The 25,248-nt window shown below is 41.3% G+C and overlaps 2 long non-coding RNA genes across 3 annotated transcripts in view; one reads left to right on the forward strand and one right to left on the reverse strand.

Moving 5' to 3' along the window:
• Window positions 1-25,248, forward strand: part of LOC110138173 (uncharacterized) — a 370,957-nt gene that overhangs the window by 247,307 nt on the left and 98,402 nt on the right. The window lies entirely within an intron of this gene.
• On the reverse strand, window positions 1,551-18,184 carry LOC110138175 (uncharacterized). Of its 2 annotated transcripts, none has more exons than XR_002314148.2 (3): window positions 17,383-18,184; window positions 16,765-16,891; window positions 1,551-2,391 (listed from the first exon to the last, which is right to left on the reverse strand). It is a non-coding gene; the product is annotated as an uncharacterized lncRNA (long non-coding RNA). The 2 variants fall into 2 exon arrangements; XR_002314146.2 differs by lacking the exon at window positions 1,551-2,391 and adding an exon at window positions 13,768-16,660.

Raw genomic sequence — 25,248 nt, forward strand, 5'->3', positions numbered from 1 at the left:
CAGGCCAGAATACTGGAGTGGGTAGCTGTTCCCTTCTTCAGGGGGAACAACTTCCCAATCCAGGACAAAGTGCTCTACAAGAGGGAGGAAGGAGCTTGTTCCCTGCAGTATTGAACTCCACAGGCTCCTTCTCCCACCTCAGTCCTTTCTGCCTCTCTTCTCTGACACTTGGCTTGGCTCACTGAAAGTGAAAGTCACTCAGTTGTGTCTGACTCTTTGCAACCTCATGGACTATATATTCTCCAGGCCAGAATACTGGAGTGGGTAGTCTTTCCCTTCTTCAGGGGATCTTCCCAACCCAGGGATCGAACCCAGGTCTCCCGCATTGCAGGCGGACTCTTTACCAGCTGAGTCACAGGTAAGCCCAAGAATACTGGAGTGGGTAGCCTATCCCTTCTCTAGCAGATCTTCCCAACCCAGAAATCGTACTGGGGCCTCCTACTTTGAAGGTGGATTCTTTACCAACTGAGCTACTAGCGAAGCCCCACTTGACTTGGCCTTGCACTTGACTTGCACTTGGCTTGACTCACTGCTTCCTCTCAACTTCCTTTGTTGGATGAGAGGCTTTACTGATAGGCTTTGGGGTGCCTAAAGCCCATCAGGTGGGGAAAGTGGCCCTGCTGACAAAAGTCAGAGCGGCACCTTAATGGGGAAAGTGGCATGAAGGACGTCTATCTCAAGCATTTGGCAGCCCAGGTGTACCTGTAGAACCCTGAGACAGTGTGGCCTGACAACAGGCATCCGTGTGCTTGGGCAGTGGTTGCTGCTGACACCTGAGTCTTGCATGAAGAGTCCCTGGCCAAAGGTCATAGAGACCTGTTTCTCCTGAGCTTTGTGAAAGCCCTTCTAGTGACCACTGATGAAAACCACTGGAGACCAAGTTTATTTTCAGTTTTTTTTTCTCCCCAAAGAAAACCAGAGAAAGAGAGCAAGAGATGTCTCTACGTTCAAGGCTAATTAAACAGGGGTTGCCCAGTGACCATGAAAACTCCTATCCATTTTCATGTTCTGATACCTTGGAGACCAAAGGTTAAGAGTCTCAGAATAGAGAAGTCATCTTGTTTTGAAATTCCTCAAATGTTTATATCTGAGTAGAAAGTGCTGGTCGTGACCAAGTTATCTATTTCATCCCAATGCTAGTTGTGTAACCTTGAGTAACTGATTTGCCATCTGTCTGTCATGAGTTCCTTATTTGTAAAATGGAAATAAGAATGATTTCTACAATATTGTCATCATGAAGCTTAAATAAGACAATGCCTCTGACAATGGAGTGTATGATAAAAACCCAATAAATATCACTCAGCAGTATTATGATTTCAGCGGAAGAGAAAATATGTATTTTTTCTAATTACTACATATTTTCTAGCTGTTCTTTGCACAGACTACTTTCATTCAGAAAAAAAAAAAAAGCCTTCCAGAAGTGCTTTTATATCCCCAGGGGCTATTAAAATGTCTAGTTCTATTATAAAGACTTCTGCATTCAGCCCAACAGACAAGCTCAGAAATGGAATGGACTCTGGGGCAGACAGGGTTTCAGGTTTAATGACATCAGGTACAAGGCAACTCCCACCTTAGGCAAGTTTGAAAATACCCTCTCTGCCCTTCCTAAACTAAACAGCAAGCCAAAATCAAGCAAGCTACAGAGTCAGTAAGTGATTTGTGGGCTCATGGGTCTGTTTTCACTAATTCTTTATTAATTATGTATTATTTATTGAGTTCTACATGTGAAAGTGGTGTAAGATAGCTGGCTTTGGGACTGTATGTAAAAAATATATCACACACAGTCTATTGACCTCCAGCAGCATATGTATAGTAAAAAAAAGAGTCATATTTTAAAATTATCATAATAAAAGTAGGTGTGGGAACTCCTATGGGAGTTATATAAACACAGAAGCTCAGAACATTCACTTTTTTCCTACTAAAAATTTTGGATTTTGCTGTATAATTATGCTTTGAAGAAAAAGGTACTTAGGGAGCAGAAATGACATGAACAAAGATGTGGAAACGCTAAACATTATCACTTTAATGATGAAAACTGCTAATTTGCATTTTCCACTGTGTGCTAGGCTAGCAGGTATATATGTGTGTGTGTGTATGTAAAATCAAACTCAGCTTCTAGAGAGTATGTATTAGAGTAAGCAAGAGATTAAGCTGCAAAAATAAGCTAGGACAACAGGGTTTCTAATCCTTTAGTGATGTCAACTCTCCCTAACAGGAATACAGCAGTTTTCTGATCTGGGCTGAACTTCTGGCTGTGGTGCCCAATGGAAGGTGATCAAGTGAGGGTAGGTCTGGTCTGCTGGGCCAGCTCCCGGGATTCAGCACTTCACAGCCATCCTATGATGCAGGTCCTTGTCCACTTTCAGGTGGTAAGAATGAGGCTCACAAGACCTAGGTAACGAAGTCAAGGGCATTTAGACAATTCAGAATTGGAACTAGTATCCCATACTTGCTTGGCTGACTTCCAATACATGTCCATTCCCACATATAGGTTGTTACCCTGTGTCTCTGAAACACCTCTTGTTGTTGATTTTAGAGAGAAAGGCAGACCCTTTATGCACAGAGATAATTGTAAAGGTTACAATAAGTGGCAGTGAGCCCAGTATGCTTGGCTCACGTGAACTGCATGTAAGTTGTAGAAATGCTAATGGTTATAAATATGCTAATATTTATTTGTAAGGAGTTAAAGGGGAAGCTCTAGAAAACTTGGGAGAGTCCCAGGACCTGAGAATTCAGAATTCATAGGGTTGAAAAGTGAGAAAAGCTTTGAGATCATCTAATTTGATTTTATCAGTAAGGAAACTAAGGCTCAGAGAGATCAGGTGAATCATCAAGGTCATATGGACAGTGAGGGAGGGAGGGCTAAGTCTCTTTATTATGTATTAATTGCTTTCTTATGAGGAATTGGCTCACATGATTATGGAGGTTAAGAAGTCTCATGATCTTTCATCTGAAAGCTAGATATCTAGCTTTACATCAGTGGTATAATTTGGTCTGAGTATGAAGGTCTGAGAACCATGGGAGCTAATGGTACAAGCCACAGTCCAAGGCCTAGAGAAGATGAGATGAGATGTCTCAACTCAGGAGGAAGGCAGAGAAAAATGATCCTTCATTCTGGAGGTGTTGGAGGCTATTTCATGTTTCTAATATCCAGATCAGAATACTCATGATACTCAATGCATGGCTCTCCTATGCTCTCCATGCCTGGACCTGTGTCATTCAGTTTAACACATAAATTCATTTTCTGAAGATTGAGGGACACATGCTATAACACTTTGGGCTTCATAGATGTTCAGTTCAGTTCAGTTCAGTCACTCAGTCATGTCTGACTCTTTGTGACCACAGGACTGCAGCATGCCAGGCCTCCACGTCCATCACCAACTCCCAGAGCTTGCTCAAACTCATGTCCATCGAGTGGTGATGTCATCCAACCATCTCATCCTCTGTCGTCCCCTTCTCCTGCTGCCTTCAATCTTTCCCAGCATCAGGATCTTTTCCAATGAGTCTGTTCTTTGCATCAGGTGGCCAAAGTATTGGAGTTTCAGCTTCAGCATCAGTCCTTCCAATGAATATTCAGGACTGATTTCCTTTAGGATGGACTGGTTGGATCTCCTTGCAGTCCAAGGGACTCTCAAGAGTCTTCTCCAACACCACAGTTCAAAAGCATCCATTCTTTGGTGCTTGGCTTTCTTTGTAATCCAACTCTCACATCCATACATGGCTACTGGAAAAACCATAGCTTTGACTAGACAGGCCTTTGTTGACAAAGTAATGTCTCTGCTTTTTAATATGCTGTCTAGGTCGGTCATAGCTTTTCTTTCAAGAAGTAAGTGTCTTTTAATTTCATGGCTGCAGTCACCATCTGCAGTGATTTTGGAGCCCCCCAAAATAAAGTCAGCCACTGTTCCCACTGTTTCCCCATCTATTTGCCATGAAGTGATGGGACCAGATGCCATGATCTTAGTTTTCTGAATGTTGAGTTTTAAGCCAACTTTTTCACTCTCTTCATTCACTTTCATCAAGAGGCTCTTTAGTTCTTCTTCACTTTCTACCATAAAGGTGGTGTCATCTGCATATCTGAGGTTATTAATATTGCTCCCAGCAATCTTGATTCCAGCTTGTGCTTCCTCCAGCCCAGCGTTTCTCATGATGTACTCTGCATATAAGTTAAATAAGCAGGCTGACAACATACAGCCTTGACGTACTCCTTTTCCGATTTGGAACCAGTCTATTGTTTCATGTCCAGTTCTAACTTTTACTTCCTGACCTGCATACATATTTCTCAAGAGGCAGGTCAGGTGGTCTATTATTCCCATCTCTTGAAGAATTTTCCAGAGTTTGTTGTGACCCACGTAGTCAAAGGCTTTGGCATAGTCAATAAAGCAGAAATAGATGTTTTTCTGGAACTCTCTTGTTTTTTTGATGATCCAACAGATGTTGGCAATTTGATCTCTGGTTCCTCTGCCTTTTCTAAAACCAGCTTGAACATCTGGAAATTCACAGTTCATGTACTGTTGAAGCCTGGCTTGGAGAATTTTGAGCATTACTTTACTAGCGTGTGAGATGAGTGCAATTGTGCGGCAGTTTGAGCATTCTATGGCCTTGCCTTTCTTTGGGATTGGAATGAAAACTGACTTTTTCCAGTCCTGTGACCACTGCTGAGTTTTCCAAATTTGCTGGCATATTGAGTGCAGCACTTTCACAGCATCATCTTTTAGGATTTGAAATAGTTCAACTGGAGTTCCATCACCTCCACTAGCTTTGTTCATAGTGATGCTTCCTAAGGCCCACTTGACTTCACATTCCAGGATATCTGGCTCTAGGTGAGTGATCACACCATTGTGATTATCTGGGTTGTGAAGATCTTTTTTTTGTACAGTTCTGTGTATTCTTGCCACCAATTCTTAATATCTTCTGCTTCTGTTAGGTCCATACCATTTTTGTCCTTTATTCCTAGATGGTGCAGTGGTAAATAATGTGTCTGCTGATGCAGGAGAACCTGGGTTCAATCCATGGGTCTGGAAGATCCCTGGGGGAGGAAATGGCTTCCCACTCCAGTATTCTTGCCTGGAAAATTCCATGGACAGAGAAGTCTGGCGGCTACAGTCCATGGGGTCACACACGCATATGGGCTGTAACTCCTGATGACTGGGACAACTTGAGTAGGTGCCAAGCCCCACTCTATGGCAGAGGGCAGGGTGCGGAGTGAGGAGCAAGTCCCAGGTGTCCCTCTCGTAACTGTGTGATTTCTCTCTCATATATTGACTGTGCCCCTGCCAAGCTTGGACTTCTGATGGTCAGCTTTTTTCACTGGTCAACGTCAGGACAGCACAGGATAATGTCGCTAGGAGATACACCACCAGTTCTCACGCGGTTTGTCTGTGTTCTCACTCCACACCAACTGAATGGAAACCAGGAAATCACCTGCTCTTCCCAGGAGCTGACCTTGCACCACTGTCAGAGGGGCTCCTGCGCATGTTTGCTGGGAGGCTCAGGAACACAGGGGTCCAGTCTGTGGAGCATAATCAGGCCCTCAGGCTCCTTCCCACAGACATATACATTCTAGAAGCCAAGGGTGTCTAGATAGGTGTCTAGCAAAGCCAGAGTCACTGTTCCAGGCTTTGGATCCCTGCCAGTATCTCTAAACCCAAGTGAATATGTTCATTCTACCTTTCACAGGCAAAGCAGGTCGTAGAAATTAGTTGATGAAAAGTACCTGGGAGTGTTGCCAAGCTCATTTTTAGTTCATTATGCCATCTATTATTAATACATTATTGCATAATGATCACTTGGTCTGATTTCTTTGCCTTATGTACAAGGTGGTGGTTTTCCCCACTTGTGCATGTAGACACTGTAACAGAACCATGTTCAAGGCTGAATTTTTAAATCTGATTATCTTAATTCTGGGAGATTATTGCTGATAAATACAAGTTTGGGGGGGAGTTCTTAACTGATTTTGTCATGAGGCTCACATTTCAGGGAAAAAGAATATTACCATTGTGAGTTGAGCAACTGGGAAGAAATGCAAGATGAAGTGAAATGGTGAAGAATGTGGAAAAAAGTAACTGCTATCTTAGTGTTCAAAATAAACTAAGATAATTTGAGGAATAATAGGGTTTCCCAAGTGGTGATAGTGATAAAGAATCCTTCTGCCAGTTCAGGGGACATGAGAGACAGGGATTTAATCCCTGGATCGGGAAGATCCCCTGGAGGAGGGAATGGCAACCCACTCCAGTATTCTTGCCTGGAGAACCCCATGGACAGAGGAGCCTAGTGGGCTATAGTCCATAGGGTCCAAAAGAGTTGGATACAACTGAAGAAGTGACTTAGCATGCACGCATGCATGGAGAATAATACAGTAGGTAGGGTTTTTTTTTTTTTAATTACCACAGAAAAATGGACACAATTTCAAAAGAAATGAGATTCTCAAAATATTCTGATCATACAATTTTGGAAGACCTTGATAGCAAGGCTGTTTGAGAAACTAGTGCAGCAGGAGAAGGCTCTTGTCTACCTTTAGGATTTTGACTAGAAAAAGGAAGGACCAGGGCATAACGAAGACAAATTTTTATAGACCCATAAGGGGACATGTCTTCTCTTCTGAGAAGACTAAGGTGTGTTACCACTTTATTCATCTTCATAACTTCAGGACTTATTGTAATACTAGGGTCACTACGTTTCTTTCATTGATTCTGCATTTTGAAGAAATTTTATCCTAGGTTCTTATAGTAAGATGCTGATATGATCTCAGCATCACTGTAGATAATCATAATGAACTACAGAGAATAAGACAGATGTCAAAAGATGCAAAAATACTGTGGCAGAGACACCTAGTTGACCACCCCAGTAGTTGTCTCCTTTTTCTTTTTTGGTAATGGAACTCATTTCATCCGGGGGTAATGCATTCCGTAAAGGGCATACAAGTCTTAGCCTGTCTTACAGCCGGCTATGGTCATGTGACTATATTCTGGCCAAAGGATTATAACAGCCAGTGTTAATGTGCTAATGTGAAACATAAGAGCCAGTATACATGTGATTTCTGAGTTGACTGAGATCACTTAGCTGGGGTTTGTGCTCGGTCACTCAGCCATGTCCAACATTTTGAGACCCCCATGGACTACAGCCCACCAGGTACCTCTGTCCATGACATTTTTCAGACAAGAAGTACTGGAGTGGGTTGCCATTTCCTATTCCAGGAGATCTTCCTGACCCAGGGATCAAACCCTTGTCTCTTGAGTCTCCAGGATTGGCAGGTGGCTTCCTTACCACTGCATCACCTGGAAAGTCCCTTAGCTGGGGAGAGTGGTCCTTTTGTCTTTTTGCTGTTTTAACTACGGCCATCCTGTAATGATGCCATTTTAGACCTTGACATAGTGTAAGGGGGGAAGTTATGTGCTGACAATATTGAAGGATAAAAATTGAAACCTGAATTCTTGATGGCTCTGTGGAGCCATCATAACTAACTCTGTTTACTTCTGGACTTCTTTTATCCAAGAGGGAAAAAAACACTTTTATTTGATTACAATTATGTTATTTTGGAGTATCTCTTACACAGCTGACCCTAACTAATAAAATTTCCAGAGACTAGAGGTAAATACATGTAAATTCCAGGAAAAACCCTCCTGACACATTCAATGATGATAATTCTTGTCCAATTACCTTAAGTTTTTTGGCCTTGTTATCAGATTAGTAGATTTCACTTAATAGCCAACATTTTGAGAAGACTTACTGCTTGCTGTTTTAAATCCCTTACATATATTATCTTTTATAATCATCACAACAGGTACTTTGAAAAAAACCCCATAAAGCAAATGATAAAACAGAGACAGAGAGCTTTAAAAAACTGCTTCAGTGGAACACAGTTGATGAAGACAAGATACACACTCAAGGAGTCTGAGAATAGAGGCCACTATCTTAGCTCACTTACAGCACTTTCAGGGGCAAGACACAGATAACAAGTGAATTTTAATTTTAGTGCATTGGATACAATCTCATAAAAGCAGGGTGGAGAAATGATAGATGGCCATTTAGATAAATTCAAGATGCCCAGTCAGTGTCATCCTGGAAGGAAGTGTCCTGGTCCTTGTCAAGGTGTCTTAATGCACTTCTGTTTAAGAATTTTATTAATGGCTAAGGCCATATCAGGTCTATTTATCAAATGTGCAAGAACTAGCCTGGAAAGGAGAAGATTCATGAAAACATGGGAGGCCTCATCAAATATTTATTCTATAATTTTAGAGCTCTAGCAGCCTCGGAATCACCAGTTTAATGCCTTTCAGGAATGGTGGGGGTGCAAAGTGGGTACAGGATCTATAGGGACACTCTTTTGAACTTCTGCAATATTTGACAATACCCTTTGACCCAGAAACTCCACTTCTATATTACTAACAAGATACACTGGTGAAAATAAAAAAAAACCAACCAACCAAACAAACAAAAAACCCAAACAAATATAAGGGCACAAAGTCACAAAGCTATACCTTGTACACTAGTTACATACAACTTAATTTATTTGATGGCTCAGATGGTGAAGAATCAGCCTGCAATGCAGGAGACCCGGGTTTGATCCCTGGATCAGGAAGGTCCTCTGGGGAAATGCGTGGCAACACACTCCAGTATTCTTGCCTGGAGGATTCCATGGACAGAGGAGCCTGGCAGGCTACAGTCCATGGGATTGCAGAGTCGGACACAACTGCAGGACTAACACTTCAGTTAATTTAAGAAATAAAATTGTAAGAAAAAAATAAAAATTAGATGGACAAGGGAATCTGTAGACTAAAAGATACTTACCTATTGTAAGTATAGGCTCTCATTTGCTTCCTGATTCAAACAAGTAGAAAGAAAGGGGGGAGAGAGATTGGGGGATGGGGAGAATGCACAGGCTGGTGAAATGTGAGCACTGCGTGGATAGTTTAAGATATTTGGGAATTATTTCTTGTTACAAAGTCACAGTCTTTATATTTTAGAGAAACTGTGATTCATTATGGATAGTTTTATGTGATGTCTGGGATTTGCTTCAAAATAAATCCAGGGAAGAGGGAAACTGGGTGACGACAAAGATGAAATAAGATTGATGGCAAGTTGGGTGCTGTATTTACAGCTAGGTGTTAATTATGAAGGCATTCATTGTTCTGTTACATCAGCTCTTATACATGTTTGAAATTTTTCATGACACAAAAATAAAAGTTAAACTACATTTCTCAATTTTAAATAAAATATTTTAATGTGCTAAAACTTTTTCCTCTTGAAATGTACAGATGCAGCTCTTTAAGAAAAGAAACTTGCCAGGAAAGAAAAAAAGAAATCAATAGCAAAAACATATTTGATTTGAAGCAGAGCTAAGGAGAAAATCTGGGGCTCCAGAAAATTATTTTAGTGCTCTTTTGATTTTATGGTTGACTTTCAGTCAATGGACAGTGATGTCAAAGGCAGCATACTGTTTTCTGATTGATTACTTATTGAAGTAGTCAATCAAGGTTATACAAAGGTATATTTTGACTCTAAAATAACAGAAAATTTTCCTCCAATTGAGGCTATGGAGAGAAAAAATTTCGCCAGGTTTTGGCTAGCCCAGGTCTGGTTGAATATACAGGTTTAGACTTGATGTCCACCTGTTAGGGATGCTATAAAGAGAATTCCTGTATCAGCTTGGAGGCTACATTAGGTGAATTTGAAGATCCCTTCCTACTTGGTGATGCAATAATTCTATAATGAGATGATCCTTCTTGATTCAACACATAACTCACAACTCTTGCTGGAGGGCTGGCATGTGCTGTGGGGAGCACTGGTAGCTGATCAGAAAGAAAAACACTTGGTTTTCAGGTCCAGACTGATGCAGTCCTTCACAAACCAAAAACGTAAAGACTCAAATTATTAATGTGAATAATTTCAGTTTTAGTCATTTGGGTTTTAACACATATATTTAATTCCTAGAAAGTGTAAGGTGTTTGGCCATAGATAAGAAAGGCCCTGGTTCAAGTGCTGAGTGCCCAAATGGGATTGATACCTATGGCTTCTCCCCTTCTTTCCCATAACTTGTTTTACCCGCATGGAAATCTGCTCAAAGTTCTATTACTCACCTTGAGTGCTAAGTGAGTTGACAGCAACATGTCACCAATCCCAACCATTTTTAAGCTTTATTTCTAACTGTAATAAATATACTTATTTAAAAAATAATTCCTGATAAATCAGAAGTGAAAGAGGAGATATTACAACTAGTGCCATAGACATATAAAGGATCACAAGAAACTGCTATGAACAATTATGTGCCAAAGAACTATACAATCTAGAAGAAATGGAAATTTCTAAGAAATGTCAGGCAAATTTCCTATAAATCTACAAACATCCAAGACTGGACAATAATGAAATAGAAAATCTAAACAGAATGATGATTAGGAAACAGATTGAATCAGTAATTAAAAACCTCCCAACAAACAAAAGTCCATTAATAAATGACTTCACTGGTGAATTCTGCCAAGCAGTTGAAGGAGAATTAATAATAATTCTTTTCAAGCTCTTCCAAAAAATAGAAAAGGAAGAAGCATTTCCAAACTCATTTTAAGAAGCCAGCATTACCCTAATACCAACCATACAAAGATATCACAAAAAAGGGGAAAATTACAGTGCAGTATTCCTGATGTCCACACTTAGCCAAGTTAATCTACAGATTCAGTGCAATTTCTATCAATATTCCAATGGTGTTTTTCATAGAATTAGAACAAACAATATTAAATTTTTATGGAACCACAAAAGACCCCAAATAGTTAAGGCAATCTTGAAAAAGATGAACAAACTAGAGGTATCACACTCCTTGATTTCAAACTATATTTCAAAGCTATAGTAATTATAAACAATATGGTATTGGCATAAAAATAGACACATAGATCAGTGGAATAGAACAGAGACCAGAAATAAATCCATGCATATATGGTCAATTAATTTATGACAAAGGAGTCAAGAATATACAATGGGGATATGACAGTGTCTACAATGAATGGTGTTGGGAAGAATGGACAGCCACATACAACAGAATAAAACTGAACCAGTATTTTATACCTTACAGAAAAATTAACTCAAAATGGATTAAAGACTTGAACATAAGACCAAAACCATAAAACTCCTAGAACAAAACAGGTGGTAAGCTCCCAGACACAGGTCTTGGCGATGACTTTTCAAATCTGACACTAAAAGCAAAAACAACAAAAGCAAAAATAAACTAATGAAACTACACTGAACTAAAGAGCTTCTGCACAGTAAACGAGATCATCGACAAATAGAAAAGGCAACTAACGAATGGGAGGAAATTATTGCAAATTATATATCTGATGAGGACTAATATCCTAAATATATATGTATATGTATGTATTTAAAAATACCTCACACACTTCAATAGCAAAAAACCCCATATAATCTGATTTTAAAAATGGGCAGAGGTTCTGGATAGACATTTTCCCAAAGAAGACATACAGATGGCCAATGTGTACATAAAAAGATGTTTATCATCACTAATCATCAGAGAAATGCAACTCAAAACCTCAATGGACTATATCATCTCACACCTGTTAAAATGGCTTTTATCAAAAAGGCAAGAAATGACAAGTGTTGGAGACGGTGTAGAGAAGAGGAAACCTTTGTGCTCTGTTGGTGGGAATGCATATTGGTGCAGTTGATGACAAAACCTCAGCTTCTCTGTACACTGATGCCAAATTGAATCTCAGAAACAGAGTTTGGGATAAAGTAGAAGAGAACAGCTTTATAGCTTTGCCAGGCAAAGGGGAACACAGTAGGCTCCTGTTTTGAAAAACTATGTGTCCCAACTTGATAAGGATAGTGAGCAGTTTTCTAGCAATCATTCAAATCATGAAAAGCTTGTGAACATTCTTCTGATGGGTTGGTGGTGAGGTAAGTAGGAGTCAGCATCATCAGCTTCCGGTTCCAACTGGTCTGGGGTCTATAAGCTTGTGGGCAGCATACCATCCTTAATCATTAACTTCTCCCACCTGTGGCTCAGCTGGTAAAGAATCTGCCTGCATGGATGGATCCACAGTGTATTACATTCAGTTCAGTTAGGTTCAGTTCAGTTCAGTCGCTCAGTTGTGTCCGACTCTGCGACTCCATGAGTCGCAGTATGCTAGGCTAAATGAAATGTCAGACAAAGACAACTGTATGATCTCTCCTCTATGTAGAATTTAAAAGAATAGACAAAAAAAAAAGCAGAAGATCATAGATATAAAGGACAGATTGTGTGCTGTGTGCTAAGTTGCTGCAGTCGTGTCCAACTCTTTGCGATGCCATGGACTTTATGTAGCCCGCCAGCCTCCTCTGTCCATGGGGATTCTCCAGGCAAGAATACTGGAGTGGGTTGCCATTTCCCCCTCCAGGGGATCTTCCTGACCCAGGGATCGAAACCACTTCTTTTGTGTCTCCTGAATTGGCAGGTGGGTTCTTTACCACTAGTGCCACTGGGGAAGCCCAAATTGGTGGTTGCCAAAAGTGGGGGGTGATAAGTGAGATAAATGGGTGAAATTTTTTTTCAGTTTAAATAAATTGAATAAAATTTTAAATAATAATAGAGAATTTCTAGTGTCAACAAATTAACAGGGTGAGGGTTGAGGTGGGTGTTCTGAAATGACACAGTATAACTAATCCAGCTGTTTTGGTGATTCCAGAGAGAAACTAATGGCTTGGTCTATATCAGAGATGATCAGGAGTCCTGCTGCTCAGGCTTAAAGTGACTGCCATTCAGGACCTCAGAGGTAGCCTTGCAGTGAATGGTTCAGGGAAAAATAAGTGCTGGCCTTCCAAAGATCTGTGAGTCTCTCCTGTCCCTAACACTGCTATTAGCTTCTTTCTTTTTTTGTAGTTGTCAGTGACACTTCTGCTTTATTGATTATGACAAAGCCTTTGACTGTGCAGATCACAAAAAACTGTGGGAAATTCTTCAAGAGATGGGAATACTAGACCACCTTACCTGCCTCCTGAGAAAGCTGTATGCAGGTCAAGAAGCAACAGTTAGGACTGGACATGGAACAAAAGACTGGTTCCAAATTGGGAAAGGAGTATGTCAAGGCTGTATATTGTCAGTCTGCTTATTTAACTTATATGCAGAGTACATCATGAGAAATGCCAGGCTGGGTGAAGCACAAGCTGGAATCAAGATTGCCAGGAGAAATATCAATAAACTCAGATATGCAGATGATACCATCCTTATGGTAGAAAGTGAAGAGGAATTAAAGAGCCTCTTGATGAAAGTGAAAGAGGAGAGTGAAAAAGCTGGCTTAAAACTCAGCATTGAAAAAACGAAGATCATGACATCTGGTCCCATCACTTCATGGCAATTAGATGGGGAAACAGTGGAAACAGTGAGAGATTTCATTTTCTTGGGCTCCAAAATCACTGCAGATGGTGACTGTAGCCATGAAATTAAAAGATGCTTGCTCCTTGGAAGAAAAGCTATGACCAACGTAGACAGCATATTAAAAAGCAGAGACATTGCTTTGCCGACAAAAGTCCATCTAGTCAAGGCTATGATTTTTCCAGTAGTCATGTATGGATGTGGATGTGAGAGCTGGACTATAAAGAAAGCTGAGCACCAAAGAATTGATGTTTTTGAACTGTGGTGTTGGAGAAGACTCTTGAGTGTTCCTTGGACAGCAAAGAGATCAAACCATTCAATCCTAAAGGAAATCAGTCCTAAATACTCATTGGAAGGACTGATGCTAAAGCTGAAACTCCAGTATTTTGGCCACCTGATGCAAAGAACTGGCTCATTGGAAAAGATCCTGATACTGGGAAAGACTGAAGGCAGGAGGAGAAGGGGATGACAGAGGATGAGATGGTTGGATGGCATTACTAACTCGATGGACATGAGTTTGAGTAAGCTCTGGGAGTTGGTGATGGACAGGGAGGCCTGGCGTGCTGCAGTCCATGGAGTCGCAAAGAGTCGGACACGACTGAGCAACTGAACTGAATGGAACTGAACTAAGTGACATGAATCTCAGCTCCATTCTACATGGATTATTTCTGATCTAATTCTCATAGCCTCTACATTTCAAGAGATAGATATAAAGATCAGATGGATATTACAAGAAAATTGGATTGTTCTGCAGTGAGTGAGATATGAAAAAGCCTTTTTCCACCAAGCAGTAGACAGAATTGTCATAGTAACTTGTGTTTCAAATAAAATGGTTCATAGATCAGAGGTGACACTGCCTTTTGTAAAGTGTGAAATTGGTCGTTCTGTTGGGCAGGATGAGGATCAAAAAAGGAAAAAATAATGCCAATAGTTTACTCTCTATTTATTATGATCTGCCTCAATTGATAAATATCTACCAATACCCATATCTATAAGTACAGTGATAAGATTCTTTGAAAAGCTACATATTTACTATATTTTCATGCTTGGTCCAGAGCAAATCTGGTTTGAACCTGCAGATAAATCATCTCCAGCTCTAGAATGCTAAAGGGTTGACTTTAAATAGGCACCTGCTAGATTTCCAGTGTGACAGATGAAAATGTCTTGCACTTATTACTCAATCATATCTCTTCTTTTACACTTCAGGCTGTATACTGTTGCACTCTTGACATTGTTTTTCAGCTCACTCTTCCATCTTCCTTAATCATTTTGGCACTCAACTCACAATTTTGCTCCTTATGTTCTGCTAAGATCCTTAGAGTCCCAGTCAAGTCTATGACCATTCTAGCACCTTACACTTTAGCACCACACTTTGTATTGAAGTTTTATAATCTATAAAATATTATATAAAATTTTCTACAAATATATAAAAATAATTTTTATTCCTCTGAACACTAACTATAACAAACTTTACATTTCCCATACACAGACCATAATGTTGCACTGAAAAAATATAAACATAACCAATATTTGCTGTGACCCAATGTGTGTTGGGGACAGCTTTTATCTCTTTCAACCTTCTCACCATCCCTGTCACCTTTATTCCTCCTCCCTAGAGTCTAGCATCTGTCAAGGCTATGATGGTAGAAGAGAGCTTTAAAAATGTAATCAGGCTGAAAAGAAGATGTACTTTTAGGAAAATTCATGAGAAAACTGGCAGGAAGCTCATCTCAGTGCAAAATATCTGCCTATCCCTTTGTCTCTGCTCTGCAGACCAGATCACTTCAAGGGATCCGCCCTCTTTACCAGTCTCCCAACTTTCAAAGGCCTTTCTCCAACAGTAGACCAAATACCCAGTAACTCACCCAGGGGCAGAGGTAAGTAGAGGAAGCCATGATTGTTATCTACTTATTTGCTTTTGAAAGGCTATAAAAGGCTTCTGGAAAAGGGTATGCAGGGCGAAGATTGGGGATGTTCTCCGTAAAAAAAAATGGGGCTCACTAAGGCCCTTTGACCGTGGATAGAGCTAGAGCGCAGGTTGGAATAGGTAAGAGAAGTTATTTCCAAATCACCATCATTTTGTGGACTTTGAATGTATTATTAAATATTATTAAAGATCCTCTATGATTCCACCTAAATGCTTAGCCAGCTAACAGGTGGATCTTTAAGTCCCACAGCAAGTGGTGAGTGCTGGCATTATACTCAGGAATGGTACAATCTCAGGGTCTGGGGGAAGCACAGCTTTGGATGAGAAAGGACTGGAAAAGGGAAAGCAGTCATTTCCGGAAGAAGGTGCTAGAGCATGGCTCTGAGCCAGCTTGTTGAGAACCAACTTACTAATATTAACTTCATGAATGAGCTCCTGATTCATGAGGGTTTCGTTTAAGTTTTGGTATAGTTCCTGCCACTACCTCTGCCTCTCCTTGACCCTGCCTCTGAACTAGACCCTGCTTCTCTAACCAAGCAGTCTGGGGAGAACTCTGAGACAGGGCAAAGGAAAGCATAGCTGATGATAAAACTAAAACTTTTTAAATATTCTCCCAAATTTGGCCAACTGGGCATTTGACAAGCTGTTTTGGATAAACTGCTTTTCACTGCAAGTTGGTGGTCAGTAAATGAACTTGTTTTCCCAAAGTAGGACTATTTCCTAATTGTCCCTTTCTTTACTAGCACAGGTTTCTGTCTCTTTCACAATCAGTTAAAATAAACAGAGATGGTTAATTCATTTCAATGTATGACAAAAACCAATGCAATGTTGTAAAGTAATTAGCCTCCAACTAATAAAAATAAATGGGAAAAAAATAGAAAAAAAAATAAAATAAACAGAGATGAGATCTGCGAAGACATGCACACCCAGCTACGCACACACGCTCATCATGAGACGACACGTGCATACCTGGATTTACAAACCAGTTATAAAATCTGAGTCCCGAGGTTAAGAAAGACTTCTCAAAGGTCATCGTTTTCCCCACTGCTACAATCTTGCCTGATTGTGAGGCAGAAATCACCAGAATTCTTGTGTTTAGTCTTGGTGACCACGGTGGGATTTTAGTTATTAAAATTGAGTAATCAATTTAAGAATTATCCCAACCTGGATCCCCAGGCATATTCCCTCTCTAATTCTCCTGGCTGTGAATCTTTCCTGCTAAGGATCCTTAGTCTCTATCAAAGCGTCTGTCTCTGCAATGTCATCAGGTCTCACGGGTCTTAAACGCTAAAGTCTTCCGCTGCAAGTTCTTTGATTCATCAGCTTCTTTGTTGCTTCCATCAGACTCCAAGTCTATTGGAAAGGTCCTTAAAGGAAATCTGAGAAATTCAAAGGAAAGTGGCAGAGGAATGCCAATTAAAAAAAACAATGAAATACTACTAGTAACCTGAAAAACTCACAAAGCATAAAAAAAGAACTATACCTGTGTTGGCTCATAATTTTTGGTGAATGTACAAATTGGCATCATGTTTCTGGAGGGCATTTGCAAATACACAAACTGAGTGTCTTAAAATATCCACTGATCTTCAATTTCTCTTCTAGGATTTTTCCTAAGGAAATACAAATGTACATAAAGATTATTATCCCAGTGATATGTACCATTGTAAAGAATGGAAATATCTTTAATTTCCATCCCTATGGGATTAACTGAATATATTACACTACATTTGTATGATATATAATAAAGAATACTGTGCAGGTATTAAAAATGATCATGACAAATTAAATGAGAAAAATAATAATTTTTAACCAATATGTATATCATAATGCTTTGTATAATAGCATACCCAACATTGAGGGGAAAGGCCATTAATTCATATGCTAAATTAAATGACAGCATTTATCTCTATCCTCTTTATTTCTAGACATATATTTTCCAAACTTTCTACAATTAAGATGTTTTCAATGAAGTAAGCTTGGTTTTGACCTCTTTCTTATTTTTCTTTAAAAAATAATTTCATAGTTTTCCTATATGGAAATAATTAAGAAAAAAGATTAAAAACGCAGCTCTAGTTCCCTACTAGAAAGAACTACATAATACCTTTTCTCTCCCTTTTAACCGGTATCTTTTTGTAGAATACGGTATGAAAAAAAATCGACACATCTGAGGGAAATTAAAAACAAAATACATGTGCATACACGTGTGTGTGTGCATGTTCACCTTAAATGGTAAAATAGCAACAAGATGCAACCGATTTCAGAGGAAAATCAACCGATATTCAATTTCCTATTCCTTCTCTAAACTGCCGGATAAGCCCAGTAAATTTGAGCAGGGATGGATTTCCTCTCTCTTTCCCATTAAAAAACAAGCGGTAGCAGTATGTTTTATATTATGTGACTTTTACCGCAATAAAAAACATTAAAACAAACAAACCAAAAGAAAAAAAAAATCAAGCTGTGTTTAACGTAGCAGCAAAGTCTGAAGTAAGGCGCTGGTAGGACCCCCGGCTGCTGGATGAGCGGATAGAAAACGCTGAGCAGGAAGCATCGCCGCAGAGCGCACATCAGGCGCCGTGCTCGCTTGCGATCAGGGCATAGAGAAGCTGCTCACGGAAGGGTCCTATTATAACTATTATCATTTGATCTTTAAACAAAAATTCAGGACAGCCCTTTTTGGAAAACAAACAGTAGCATGAGCTCGTGTCACCGGTTCACAGGCAGCTGACAGCTGAACGCAGCAGCAAGTCAACCAGAAGAGCTACTGAGCCGTTTCCAGGGTTTCATGGGAAGGTGACTGAGTCCCGAGAGCCCGTCCTTCCCTCTGGGGAAATGGGCGGCTGGGTCCCCAGATGCGCCTCTCTCCCGGAGTCAGACCCGCGTCCGCATCGCCAGGCCGGGCGGTCACCCGGCCGGAGCGTGCGCTCTCCCGGTTGCATAACCGTCCCGCCCGCGCGCTTGACGGAGGCGCCCCCTGCTGGACACACAGGAAAACGACGCTCTCGCTGACATCCCCTCTTCAGTTCAGTCGCTCAGTCGTGTCCGACTCTGGCGACCCCGTGGTCTGCAGCACGCCAGGCCTCCCTACGGACAGCCCCGGCCCCAGGCTTTCCCCACCTTCAGTAGACCGCGTTTTCTCACGGTGCTCCACCAGAAGCGCGTCGACTGCGGACAAACAGACGCGATGAACCTTCACCCCGCAGCACGAAGCATCCACTGCAGTATTAGTCCGTAGACAGTTTCCGTGGGAGGAAGGGGTCATTCTCGGCAGTTTCCTACGTGGCTTCAGCTCTTGCCTTAAGCTGGAACACTGGAGGACGGAGAGGCCGGGCCTTCCTCTGATAGAGCCTGGAAGGGGCCAGGCAGGATCTCTTAGTGTCCAGGGGAACCTGAAGGGGCAGAGTGGCAGCTTTCTCTTGCCTTTAACTCCTCATCGTATCATAGAAGCAGAAAGACCCTCAGACCACGAGGACGTCCTCACGCGGCTTTCTTTTCCCCTTACTCCAATCTGGGCAAACTATTTGTCCCTTCTGTCAATCACAAAAGTCTCCCTAGAATTGTAAGCTGTTGCCCTCACCCAGGTGTAAGAATATCAGAAGCGTTCAATCCTGCCTCTTAATCATGTTTTAGTTTTATACCCACTCACTTGGGCGGGCTGTTGTTGCCCAGTCACTAAGTCCTGCTGGACTCTTTGCAACCCCATGGACTGTATCCTTCCAGGCTTCTCTGTCCACGGGATTCTCCAGGCAAGAATACTGGAGTGGGTTGCCATTTCCTTCTTTCAGGGGATCTTCCTGACCCAGGGATCGATCCCACGTCTCCGGAGTCTCCTGCATTGCAGGCAGATTCTTTCCCACTGAGCCGCTGGAACAGCTCAGTTTCCCATACCTCGTGTGCTTTCCCTAGAGGAAGGTGCCATCATCATTGCTCAGCTGAGAAAAGGTTAATGATACTGTCATCTTACTTTTGCTCAGCTTGTGATCGATGTGACACATCTCTCACCGGAGCTGTGGCTAAAGTGTGCCTGGGCTGAGCAGAGATGGTGGGACCAGCAGGGTTGTGCCGAGCAGGACGTGGGCCCCCAGAGTACTCTCTGAATCTTGTAGGCAATTCTTGCCATTTAATCTTGGCCCAAGTTATTTATGCTCCTGTCTTCTCATGGTTCTCAATCGTGACTGCACTTTAGAATCACCCAGGGAGTTTTTAAAAATCACTGACACTCATGCCCTGAAATGATTTAATTAGAATCTCTGGGAAGTAGAGCCAGAGTATCTGTATAATTTTTTTAAGATCCTCAGATGACAACAAGGATCACTAAGGCTTAAAACCACTGCCATAGTCTTTATCTTCTCAGCTTGTAGGACATGATATTATACAAAATGGGAACTCAGCAATGTCTGATGAATGAGTGAATGAGTGAGTGAATGAATGAAGTCTGAGAAGGGCAAATACAGGTGTATACTCTTTTATGACAAATATATTAAAATGTTGTGGTTAGTGAATTATACTGATAGTAGATCAAACAATAAAGGCAGACCCAAAACTAGGTGTCAAAAGCTCCAAAGACAGGCTTAAGGGGATGGGTCTGGTGGTTAACACTGAAGAGGAAAGCCCTGAAAGTGTATCTTGTCTGTATTTGTCTAGTAAAATCCTCCCTTTCTCCACAGAGGGTAAGGATGACAGGACGGGAAGGAGTGGGAGAGAGAAGAATTTAAAATCTCACAGCTGATTAGCAAAAGACGAGGGTGGTGCTGACAGTGTTTCAGAGAGTCAGTCTGGCAGAAGCCCTTGCTGAACACAGAGTGCATGGAACCTGGGGTGCTTGGGTTGGTGGAAGTTGAGAACCAAGGGGGTGTTTAGAGAGCAGGACACAAGCCCATCAAAGAGATGCAGTGGCAAGAATACACATTTGGAGAATCTAGGCAAGTCCAATCTCCTTCCCAAACTAAACAGTGACCTTCTTGAGATGAGGAGCAGTATCTTTCTCATACCCGTTCTGAAAAGTTTCTAATTTCTCAAATATGTGGAAAATATGAATGGACTTGGCTTCTCAAGTGAGTGCAAGCAATAGGGTAACTTACTGAAAAATTAAGGACAGAATTAAAATTCAGTGGGATTGTGTAGCGGTTAAAATTCAGGCAGCAAAGGGTGGGGCAGGTGCATCACTAGAGAAGAGCCAGGTGCCTAAGAAGGAAAATGGGTCTCAGGCAGGACAAGGGTGGCCCTCAGCAACTACATCTCCAGGCTGGCAGTTGATCAATTTTCCTAAACAACCAAGGCTATTTCTTTTTTCATTTTTAGATTCTTCATATTCAAAATAGAATTAACAACATAGAGTTTCTCTTAAGGGTTGGGGTAGAGCAGTGTGTCTTAGGACTGACTTTAGAATAACATGCTTCATAATTCTGAGGAATCCATTTTCTCCCAGAGAATTCCAAATATATCTGGTTTATTTAATGCGATGGAGTTGGTAGGTAAATGTGGAGACTTTTAGGTAAAAGTAAAGGAAAAAGTTTTTTTTTTTCCCATCCTGGGATGAAGGAGGGGGCTTTGGTGAGGTTTTGGACATTCACAAACATTCCCTGGCTTGGCGTTCAAGAGCCTTGTCCAGTCTAATCATGACGTGATCCACTGTATAATGCAAATGTGAACACTTAATTTAAAGTATCTTCTTTCTCCCAGCTTGGGCCTCAGCCAGGCCTGGAAGAGCTGGAGGGACAGCTGAGAACCTTGGAGCCTGCTCACTTGCTAGCTGCTGTTATTTCAGCCCCCTGAGTTTAGGGGAGAATGGATACATATATGTACCGCTGAGTCCTTTCACTGTTCACCTGTTGAACATTGTTCATTGGCTATACCCCAATATGAAATGAAAAGTTTTAAAAAATAAAATAAATATATTTTTAAAAAGTCCACTGAGATTGGGTCCAGGGGAGTAGATGGATGAATAAGGCTGGGGTGAAGGGTTAGAAGCCAGCACAGTTGTCACCTCTGGTCAACACTATATGTTTGAAGCTCTCTTGGGGGATGTTTGTTTGTGAGTCTTTAGAGGTCTTTCCTCTGGAGACCTGACCTGAGCTCCCTAGAAATGGGCAAACCTGTCGCCTGTCATCCAGCAGTCAGCTGTGCTTCCCAGCTCCGTCCCTGGAATGAGAGAGGATGACTTTGCCCTGCTTAAGTTAGGGGGAGCTAGCTTGAAGTGAGGTCTGGCCCCTTCTTCCACTCCTGAGGCTTATCACATCACCTCTGACTTTAGTCTTTTCAAACGTATCTCAGAATTTAGACCTTACGTTCCAGGACATACTCATCAAACTCTCCTAAGAGTCCCCATAAAACCCCGCTCATTTGGGCTTAAAATATGAGGGCATCCATCCCTTTCCCCATGTTGGAAGGAGTCAGGGAACATAACAACCAACTCCAGATATGTTCTCTGGGCACGTCTATCATAATCTCTTATAAAAGCTGCAAGTGAGGTCAAGCACCTCCCTTTAGAATACAGGGATGCTTGTCACCTCTTGCAGTTCTAAAATATACCTACAAATTCTTTTGGACTTCCCCACTGGCTCAGCAGTAAAGAACTTGCCTGCAACGCAGGAGCTGCATGAGACATAGGTTTGATCCCTGGATTGGAAAGATTCCCTGGAGGAGGGCACAGAAACCCACTCTGGTATTCTTACCTGGACAGTTCCACAGACAGAGGAGCCTGGCAGGCTACAGTCTATTGGGTTGCAAAAAGTAGAACACGACTGAAGCAACTTAGCATGCACGCACACATAAATTCTTTTATACCCCTCCCTTTGAGAAATGGAGCCTAATTCCCTTACCCTTGGGTATGGGCTGGACTTACTGACTTGTTTCTGGTAAATAAAATAAAGAAGTGATATTATGAGAATTCCAAGATAAGGTCACAAAAAGGCATTGTGGCTTCCTGCTTACCCTGTTCTTCTCCTTGGATCACTTGCTCTGGGGGAAACCCGCTTCCATATCATGAGGATGTTCACACAACCCTCTGGAGAGGTCCACATGGCAAGAAGCTAACCTTCCTGACAATGACCGCCTGAGTGAGCCGAGGAACATGCATCCTGCAGCCCAAGTCGACTCCAGGAGTAACTCTCCTCTAAAGATGGAAAGAGTTGGTGCAACCATCTCAGCTGCTTCTCCGAGCACATGGGACAACTTGAAGACGTGCTCTACTTAATACCTCCGGATCTCCAGCGGGATGGAGCCCCGCGTTCACAGGAATAACTAGCCCATTTATGGGCTACATTGGCTTCCTTCCCTTCTAGTCTCACTTTCTCACCACTGCTGGTGCTTCCTGAGTCATTTTCCAGGAAGCATTAATTATTTGTACTCAGATTCTGTCTCAGGGTCTGCATGTGAAGAAACCTTGATTTTGTTCCTTCCACCCCTTTTCTCTTTGTCCCATCCCCCGGCCCTCATATTCTCTTCCCTTGGAGGAGATGGACTGAACTGATCGGTGAGTTTTAGAGAAGGCGTGGAGAGTGGATATCTCAGCCAAGGCTAGGTTGTCTCATCAGAGATAAGAGCGTCACGGTCAGTGTGTGTCCTGTCTTCTTGATGCCCACAGTCTCTGCAGTCCGTGTTCCGATGATCAGGACATACTCGGCCTTTGCACGGAGTATCTGAGATTTGAGGTTTGCAAGTTCAGTGGGGATTAGATATTTTAGATAACTTGACTGTGGATAATAGATCAATCTATAATTTTCAATTCAGTCCTCTCTCTAATAACTGTCATTTTCTTTCCCAAATTATTTTAGTCCTCAGGAAGGGTAAAAAAAGGCTGTTTTTTATTTGTGCTCTAAAACTTCAACTACATGAAAAATATAGAGGGGTGAAATGTCTTATTTATGAGTATTTTCAAATAACCTGCAAAATTAATTGTAGAACATTATACTGACTAGCTGTTCTTTGTCTATTAAAAAAGCTCAATCTTTAGTAAGCTACCATTGTTAACTGTTTTATCTCAGGTAATCAAACCCTTCAAAAGTCTGAAAGGGGAAAACAACATGGCAGGAAGCAAGTTTCCATCTAACTCTGTTCTAGGGTTCTAGAATGATGTGGGAATTTTAGCTTCACAAAATGAAAAAGCTCTTTGCTTAGTGTGAATTTGTTTCTGGCACAGTTGGAAGTCCTTAGTCATAAGCTTCTGGGTATTTTCTAGTCAAGATGGTATTTAACATTTACTTTTTAGCTGCATTAAGCTGAATTCCATCGCACCCCCACACATCCCTACCATTCCCTCAGAAAAAAATAATTAGAAAATGATAATTTTTTTTTTTAATAAAAAGGATATGGCCCACTCAAATTTTAAATTCTTTTTGAAAAAAAAAAAAATGGAACAGAAATACACAGTAGAAACTAGAGCTAAAACTGTGGATGTATCAGCTTGCAGGAACAGAAACAGGCATTTTGACTTCTGTAGGGTGATGGAAACCGAATATATCCCATAGACAACAGGAATGAACCAGAGCCAGGGTCAGGGTGTAAAATTGGGACCTAGGGTGGTATTCTCCCTTCAATGAAAGGAGACAATGAGTCTGCTCACTGTCAAGCGCTGACACTTTTCCAAGCTGCAGAAGGGGAAGAAGAACACAGCCGGTACTTGAGCTAAGCCACCTATGAGCAAATATGGAAGCTGGAAGCCAATGATCTTTAAGATGCTATATGAATTTAACTGTCTCCCTAGGGCTCGCTTTGCAGTCAAACTCTTCCAGTGGTGATAGATGCACGAAGAACATTTGCTACTGTGGTCTCTCACTCTAATGATTAAAGGATGTATTTATTACTACAAGAAAAATGTCAGCCCAGAAGAAATAAGCGGCATTCCAGACAATGCAGCCAGTTTAGAAAAACTGTTCAAGTCTGTCAGGAAAAGTTGAGCTGTATGTATTCATGAGTTCTGTTAGTCTGCTAAAATGTTGATGTGTGACAGATAACCTTCATTTATATATCCCCTGGGTTTCTTTGGCCTTCTCAGGTGGCTCAGTGGTAAAGGATCCACCTGCCAATGCAGGAGATGCGATTCGATCCCTGGGTGGGGAAGATCCCCTGGATGAGGAAATGGCCATCCACTCCAGTATTCTTGCGGGGAAAGCCTATGGACAGAGAAACCTGGCGGGCTACAGTCCACGGGGTTGCAAAGAGTCAGACATGACTGAGCATGCACAAACCTCCAAGTTTCTTTAAGAAAAGGAAGTCAGTCCCTTTGATTAAAATGATAGTTCATACAGGTGGCTGAGACTGTATCAGGAACAATAGTGACAGAGAAATACAAATGTGTTTGTGCTTCTGTTTTTAAGAAAAAGAGAATAATTTTGTCTTACAGTTGTGCCATTTTTTCCCCATAATATGAAAGACCATAGTGAAGAAAAACACCTGGGAAGTGTATTTTACTTGGTTTGTAATACCTAAATCTGCAAAAAAACAAAAACAAAAAACCTTAAAATATTTAAAATTTTTGGAAAGCAAAATTTTGAATGAATGTGGCTTAACGGTAAAGAATCTCCCTGCAGTGCAGGGGACCTGTGTTCAATCCCTGGATCAGGAAGATCCCCTGGAGGAGGAAATGGCAACCCACTCTAGTATTCTTATCTGGGGAATTCCATGGACAGAGGAGCCTGGCGGGTTACAGTCCATGGGGTTGCAAAGAGCTGGACAATGATCAAGCAGCTAACACTACAATTTCAAGTCTAACTAAATTTGTGTGCACTGGCAAACATAGACCGTACACCTGAGTAAAAAAAATCCTTTTGTAGAATATTTAATAATGACACTATATAAATTCAGTTTTAAAACCATGCTGAACATAGGCTAATACTCATGTGATCATCACTTATGTCCAAAGAGATTAATACTATCATCTCACAATTTCTTCTTTTGTCCCCTGACAAACTCCCCTTCCTAAAGGTAACCACTATTCTAATACTACATTTTTGTTTTGTTTTCAAACTTT

Source organism: Odocoileus virginianus, chromosome 34 (genome assembly GCF_023699985.2).
Source record: "Odocoileus virginianus isolate 20LAN1187 ecotype Illinois chromosome 34, Ovbor_1.2, whole genome shotgun sequence".
In the NCBI taxonomy this organism is placed as follows: Eukaryota; Metazoa; Chordata; class Mammalia; order Artiodactyla; family Cervidae; genus Odocoileus; species Odocoileus virginianus.